General features: G+C 39.5%; 1 long non-coding RNA gene across 1 annotated transcript; it reads right to left on the bottom strand.

Annotated features, from left to right (window-relative positions):
- Positions 1–5,087: 5,087 nt before the first annotated feature.
- Positions 5,088–7,350, bottom strand: LOC110367173. The gene is made up of 2 exons (XR_004932173.1): positions 6,680–7,350; positions 5,088–6,591 (listed from the first exon to the last, which is right to left on the bottom strand). It is a non-coding gene; the product is annotated as an uncharacterized LOC110367173 (long non-coding RNA).
- Positions 7,351–8,174: the final 824 nt, after the last annotated feature.

The following is an 8,174-nucleotide window of genomic DNA, read 5'->3' as shown; positions in this document are numbered from 1 at the left end:
TATATATACATAAAAGAATAAAAGAAAGGGGGAAAATCACAGAATTAAACTAAAAAAAACTCCAAATGTTTCTTACTTACAGATATTAAATACAGTATGTCTTTGTTCCTAGTGGTTTCTGGATCATCCAAATAATTTATGGTGGACATCTGGAATGCTTTAGAAGGACCCATTACAGCTGCAGCCTGTAGTCGCTCACAGTTTAATGCAGGCTCCTGTAGTAGTAAGCAAATGTTTCAGTGTTGGTCTTTTTTCAGCAGTTTTTCAGCAGTCTAAACGGAGAACAACTAACTGGAGCTCATTTCCTCATGATAAATCCTGGATTTTGTGTCTAGTTGGTCAGCAGAAGTTTGTAGCCGCCAGGGCTCCCAGCTGCACTTGGAACTATTGCAATTTATTCTTCATCAGCTAAAAGCTGCAATAACATGCACACTCTTAGTGTTCACTTTCTAAAAGGTCACTGACATGACTTGAACCTGGCAATAGTACAGTCACTAACAAAACTGGGTTCCCTTATATAGGACATTTTTGACCAAACTGTATAATCTGACCCAATCTGTATAATATGATTGAATTTGACTTTGTAAAGTGCCTTGAGATGACATGCTTCATGAATTGGCACTATATAAATAAAATTAAATTGAATTGCAAAGTCTTTTCACTTATCCATTTTGTAGAAGCAACATTTTATAACCTGAATTTTAATTAATCCATTGGTTTCAGAAATGGCTCATATCAAAGGTAAACTCTCCCAAATGATGTTCAATATCTTAAAATAAGTTTGCTTCACTGAAGAAACATTGATCATTTAATGAACACAGAAAGGTCTGATTTTGGCACGACAAAAGTTTTGTCGCCTTGTCATATGACGCACCCGGTCCTAGATTACAGCCTCACCTGTGATCAGGAATTGATCAATCAACTAGTGGGTGTGTATAAAAAGACCCCCAGCACATCAGACCTTCACATCAACTGCAATTTGACCTCTGACGACATGCCTAAGAGTTACCCTGAGACCAAAGCGTTGATTATCAAGAGGCTGAAGACCAGAACCACTGCTGAGGTGGCTGATAATGTGTCTCAGCATCAAGTGCAAAGAGTAAGATAAAGGGTTGAAGAGACTGGAGATGTTTTTGACAAGCCCAGGTCTGTCAGACCCCGCAAGACAACTGCTCGGTAGGACCGTTTGTTGGCTCGAAAATCCAAAGCCAGCCCCTTTTCCACTGCAGCAGAGCTCACCAGACCTGGTCACCTCAAGACCCCGTGTCAACCAGGACAGCTGGTAGAATTATGTCTCCAAATGGCCTCCATGGTCGAATTAGTTCCCAGAACCAGCACTAAACAAAAGGCAATTAAAAAAACATGTGGCATTTGCCAAGGCCCACAGCCTGCTAAAAGGATGGATGATGGAAAAGTGGCAGAAGGTGGATTTCTCAGATGAATCTTCAGTTTAATTACATCACAGCCACCGCAAATATTGCAGGAGACCTACTGGAGCCTGCATGGATCCGTAATTCACCCAGAAAAAAGTTACGTTTGGGGGCAGAAACATCATGGCCTGCAGTTACATCCAGTATGGAGTGTGTGAGAGATTTGCAGTAAGGCAATATCAAGAAGTATTTGCTACCTCCCACATTCCCAATCACAAAAGGGGTGAACTTTTGCATCAGGATCGTGCTTCATCACACACTTCCATCTCTACATCAAAGTTCCTCAAGGCAAAGAAGGTCAAGGTGCTCCAGTACTGGCCAGCTCAGTTCCCCAAACATGAACATCATTGAGCACGTCTGGGGTAATATGAAAGAAGAAGCATGGAAGACGAAACCAAAGAATCTTGATGAACTCTGGGAGGCATGTAAAACTGCTTCCTTTGCTATTCCTGATGACTTCATCAATAAACTGTGTGAATTACTGCTGATGAATGTGGTCGATGACAAAGTCTATGACAAAGCACTTTGCATTGTCTTTATACTGAAATGTGCTATACAAATAAATTTGCATTGCCTTGCCTAGTCCTTCAAGTTCATGGAAATCATACAAGATATTGAGTATGGATCTCACACCACCACTACTTAATTCACTGATGTTATGCAACATATTTTTTGTATTTGAAGTAAATTATTCATTAAATTTTCACATTACTCTCTGTAGACAACAAAACTTTTGTCTTGTCAAACCTTTTTGTCTTTTGTCTGTGTTCATTAAATAATCAATCTTTCTCCAGTGAAGCAAACTTATTTTAGGATATTGAACATAATTTGGGTTATGAGCCATTTCTAAAACAAATGGATTAATTAAACTTCAGGTTATAAGCTGTTGTTTCCACAAAATGGATAAGTGACAAGACTTTTGTCAGGGACTGTATGACCTCCGCAAGGAAAACTCCTAATATGGTTTTAATTGATCCTCTGCCGCCCTCTAGTGGCCCAAATGGCTCTATGGCCGTTTTCTAAAACCTTCCAGAATCTTCAGCCACAGACTGGAGCTCACTGTTAAAGAACGGCCCAAACTCCCAACAGAGTAAGGTGACCAGATTTCTGAAATCAAATCTGGGGACATTTCTTGCTCGTACATAAAAAACAATACATCTCATCAAGACGAAATTAGGAAACGGGGACAGTAATGGTTTCATTTATTTTTACATATTTATTAATATTTAAACAACAAAAATCAAGTGTAAAAGCCAGGAATGTGACTCTCCACACTTTTAGTATATCCTAAGATTAATAAAATTAATAAATAGTGTTAATAGAAAACTAGAACTGTGTCTTTGGGTTGGGGCAAAGTGATGGGGGTGGGAGTGGAGGGGTCTAAGGTGGTTAGCAGGGTTTTTCAATTTTGTGTAGCCCAAAGAGCTCTGCTGCCTCCTAAGGGGAGAGTGACATGAGGAAAAGAAAAACCAGAAAATACAAACATTTAGACTGTGGCTCTCTGTAAAGACAGAGTTCCTCAACCTTTTAAAAAAGTGCAACAAATACTTATTCTGCTCATGTCTACATACCTATGAGCAATAGGTTTTCTGCATTAACATAAAGAAGAAGTAGAGGTCAAGCCCGCAGGTAAAGGGTGATACATGTTTCTTACTGTCACCTGGCCACATCAGGGGCCTGTGCATCTCAAATAAGCAGATTCATTTCTTTCCATAATGGGCTATAAGCACAGCTCCACTACTTCCTGAACCTCAGCAGCTCTTTTGTTTCCTTTCTTTCTTTACTGGACAAGCTGATTAATCCAGGTGTGTCTGGCTGGTTACTGAAGTCAGACACACCTGGATTAATCAGGAGCTGCTGAGCTTCAGGAAGAAGTGGAGCTGTGCATAGAGCCTGTTTGGGACAAGAAGATGGCCGTTTCTCAATATGCGTTCTTGAGCGTTCTCGTGTGCTCGTGACACGTCATCAGCCTCAGCCAGCTGTGTGAAGCTGACACCCCACCCACGTCAAAAAATTCAGCAAATAGTCTGAATGGTTAGTGCTCCGTTTGTGCAGGTTTGTGCCGTTGAAATTTTCGTTTGTGCAGTTTTGGTTTCTGAGATATTAAAAATTATTTTTTAGGTCATCTAGAGTTCACCATCCCCCCATATCGCTCCAAAACAAACCAAAGTGGGCTAGTTCGTTAGTGCTCCGTTTGTGCAGGTTTGTGCCGTTGAAATTTTCGTTTGTGCTACTTTGGTTTCGGAGATATTATGAAATTTACTTTCAGCCGATGACGTCATCCCAGCCCGCCGCTTCAAAACAAAGCGCTAAGTTTTTCTTTCTTTGCTGGTGCTGAGCTGGATCAAAAACCAAAGTAGGCTACTTTTTTAGTGCTTCGTTTGTGCCGATAAAATGAGCCGTTGTGCTGCTTTGGTTTCCGATTCAAACTGTATGCTTTATACTTTCAGGTGATCACCTGACCACCTGAATTGATTACACGTGCATAAATTTCACCTGCTGCTGCTGTTTCACGCTGTTTTTGAGCCTGTAAATTCTTGTCAGCAATTTAGTCTGGGACAAAGGTAAATCATATGTTATTGCCAAAACTGGAAAAAACGTATGTCTTTTTGATATATTTCTACTGATAAACTAGTAACATTACTATGAAGTTGTGTCATTTACCGAGCCTGTTTTCCCCCCTACAGCGTTCTTATTAAATTATTTATATATTCCTGCTTATTGACAAAGATCTCTTGGGAAACGTGTTTATATTGTTTTGTTTTTTTTAGTTTCCGCTGTTAGAAGTATGCTTATTTTATATAGTGGCTTGGTTGGCACACGGAAAGAAAAGTGATTATTCAACAACAGCAAGCCATGAAGTCGACACATGAAGGCAGTTTCACCACGAGTCCCATCTCATGGATCTCAGCCTCCTGACTGAGGGGAGAGGCTGGAACAGTCCATGTGCAGGATGGCTGGAGTCCTTAGTGATGTTCTTCATTGGTGTAAAAAGATGTGGTCAGATCTACCGTTTGGTCTCACTTTTCTCAAGAAAAGCAGTTATTAATTTTGTATTTTTCTTTTGTCATGCATGTTATTTAAGCTGCTATTGTAAAATGTCTTATTGTTTTGCACTTTATTCCTTTAATAAATATTACGATTTATTCTGTCTCATTTAAAGAACCTTACTTTAGGCAGCAATATCAAGTAACACCAATACATTTACCTTTCTCCAAAGTAATTTAATATTATCCTCTCAGAAATGAAGGGGGGAAGCACCTGCCTATACACACGCCTTGCTCAAAACCTCACGATCTGCAACCGTTATGATATGCTTATAACTTCTGAAACTATTTTACCTGTTACTTATATTGTATTTTAAAATAACTGGGCTTTTTTTAAGGTGGTTTTGATAATCCTATTCACATCGTGGACAGTTATTTTCCGCATATTCGGCAGCAAACGGGTAAAAAAAAAGCCAATGAAAAAAACGGAAGTGCACAGCACGTAGGCAATTGAACTAAGTAATTTGGTTCAATTGAACCAAGTAATTTACTTTTGTTTAACATTTGAAATGCTTCAAATCTTAATTTGCAATTTCTCACCTTAAATGTAAGAATTTTTAGAACGGCATTAAGCATTTGGCAAATTTGATATATAAAGTCGTGAAGATTCTTTTTTTTTTTTTTTTAAGATTCTGCAAGTTTATATATGAAGTCCTCACGCAATGCCATAGGGAGTGACGCCACCCAGTGAGCCAGTGATCTTGTCTAGGCGGCAAGAGCATTAGCCTTTAAAACTTTGAATAGTCTTATTTATTTATTTTTTGGCTTAAAATTGACATTCTTGGAATTTTTTGGACATCTGTCAAATGAGATTTTTGGAACAAGGTAAGAGAATAAATAGTGGGATATTCTTGGTTAAATGCCATACATACAGGGCTAGCTGCCACATGGGAGTAAATCCTAGCACCAAATAAGTTATTTTTAGTCACACTTGCACATGACAACTATGTCATATTTAGCTAACTTGGCCAGGGGATCAGGAAGTTAATTTCATACAATGCAATGCATATTTCTGGAAATCCACAATTCAATTACATTTTAAGTCCAGACTTGAATTTCTTGAAACATTCTGCAAGGCTTCACAATGATTAGGTGATTAGGCACATCTGTAGACTCCAGAGCTAAGACACATTTTTAAAGTTGAACTGATACTTTAATTGAACATTAACAAGTAGTAAAAATGCATAAATGCCATCTAGAATTACGTAAGACGACTAAGGTTTCGAGTTGTAACAATTCTATAATATTAATTTTTCATGGCATGACAGATATTATAGGCCAGCATGTTTGATTTAATGCTAATCAGTCTTTTTATTCTTTAACTAGATGCCTCGACAGCCAACCGTAGACAGGGATTCCCTTTTTGCAGTTCTCTGCACTTCAAAAGAGGCAAAATAGCCACTCCAGCTGCCACTATTTGGAGAGAACTAAGTCAGCAGCTGGAAAATAAGATGTCTCCAAAAGCCCTGTACACTTTTGTAAAGTTAAACAGACACAACATCTGGTCATGTTTGGAGATCAATGAGCAGGAAACTGATCCTGAGAGCAGTGTGGACACAGAGTTTGATTCTGGCTCCATTTCTCCTGGACTGGACAGCTGCTCAGTTTTTCAGCTTGAAGTCCCTTTTGAGGAATGGATGAAATTTGTACCTGAAAAAGTACAATACAATGACAAGTTTTCATCATCCGGCAAAAGGGAATATCTGATTTTGAAGCCAGGCACTTGGAGTCATGTAATCAACCACCTGATCTGGAAAAAAGTTAAAAGTACATGCACATTTGTGTTCCAGAGAGCAAAAGTTTATTCATCTAGAACCAGCAACTACATAGACATTAAGGGCTTCTGTAAAGAGTGTCAAGGCCATGTTAAAATGACATGTGCCAGAGAACCAACAGTCAACAGCCCAATGGTTCTCGAGTGTTCCATCGAAGACACTGATATCTCCCTGCACACTGGCCGTTCCAAGAGGTTCATGTCTGGAGACCTTCGTGCACAGATTTCAAAAGAGCTGTGTGAGGGCAGGATGGAGCCGGCTGTATGGAGGTCAGCGAAGGCATCAGATTTGATGGATATTGGAGATCCTGAGCCAAGTCACCTACCAAATTTGGCGACCCTACGAAAAGCAAAGCAAGAGAGAAGAGATTTGGAATTAGGTGACAAAGATCCAATTTTGTCTTTGCAATTGCTAAAATATAGCACACCTCACAGTGGTTGTATAAGAGACATTGGTCTAGACAAGTTCTTCTGCCACTATTGGAGTCCAACTCAGCTCCATGTGTATAGAGCATTGTCCAAAAAATGCCCCTCTGTAGTTTGCTTTGATGCAACAGGCTCGGTTGTGAAAAGACTTGTGAGACCAAATGGTACATCTGGCCACATCTTCCTTTATCAGGGCGTTCTGACAGGGGACAATTCCTCAGTCCCAGTTGTGCAAATGCTGTCAGAGAGACACGACATTAATGCTATTGCAACATGGCTGACAGAATGGCTTCGTACGGGTGCTGCTGTACCAAAGGAAGCCGTGAGTGACTTTTCTCTGGCTATTCTTGGTGCATTGGTGAAGGCCTTCACTCCTTACCCTGATCTGAAGACGTACATCAACGAATGCTTCCGTGTGCTACTTGGGAACCAGTCTGGGAAACTTCCGCCTTGTTTTATCAGGGTGGATGTCTGCACCAAACAATAAGGCAATTAAAGTATACAGGCTTATATAACGCAGAAAACATACCCAAACTAAAAACAATAGCAAAAAACCTGCCAAAAACAAATAATCACACGGTTAGCCTCTAAAATCGAACAACACTGTAAGGAACAATCTCCTAAAACGTTCCTTTGTCCACCTAAACTAAACCTTTAATTAGGCTGAAGGACCACTCCAATTTTTACTAGCTTTATGCATGAAGTGGGAAATATTGTTCAACTATGAACATATTGACTGTGTTATCAGCTGAAAGTATAAAGCATATAGATTGAATTAGAAAAGCCTAAAAAAATAGACCAATTTGGTTTGTTTTGTATTGAGCTCAGCACAAAAAACGTAGCGCTCCGCAAAAACTATTGGGCTGCAAATCTTAATTAAACATTTGAGTTTACTCCAAGGTTGTCGTTGATAATTGAAAAAAAATATGGTTGCTATTGCCCTGGTTATATAAGACTTGTGAATTATGAATCAAGCTTTAAAAAAAACGAAGAGCTCCAGTTCATTTTGCAGTGTCGGGCTCTGATGACTTCCACTGTCGAAATAAAATTCATAATATCTCCGAAACCAAAGCAGCACAAACGCCAATTTTAACGGCACAAACCTGCACAAACAAAGCACAAAAAAAGTAGACCAGTTTGGTCGGATTCGAAGCAAAATGGGGGGGATGGTGAACTCTGGATGACCTTAACAAATATTCTTTAATATCTTCAAAACCAAAGCAGCACAAACGCTAATTTCAACGGCACAAACCTGCACAAACGGAGCACTAAAAAAGTAGCCTACCGTGGTTTGTTTTGGATCCAGCTCAGCACCAGCAAAGAAAGAAAAACTTAGCGCTTTGTTTTGAAGCGGAGGGCTTGGATGACGTCATCGTCTGAAATTAAAATTCATAATATCTCCGAAACCAAAGCAGCACAAATGACAATTTTAACGGCACAAACCTGCACAAACGAAGCACTAAAAAAGTAGCCTACTTTGGTTTTTGATCCAGCTCA

The sequence above is a fragment of the Fundulus heteroclitus genome, chromosome 12 (genome assembly GCF_011125445.2).
Source record: "Fundulus heteroclitus isolate FHET01 chromosome 12, MU-UCD_Fhet_4.1, whole genome shotgun sequence".
In the NCBI taxonomy this organism is placed as follows: Eukaryota; Metazoa; Chordata; class Actinopteri; order Cyprinodontiformes; family Fundulidae; genus Fundulus; species Fundulus heteroclitus.
This window is presented reverse-complemented; position numbering and strand designations above follow the sequence as displayed.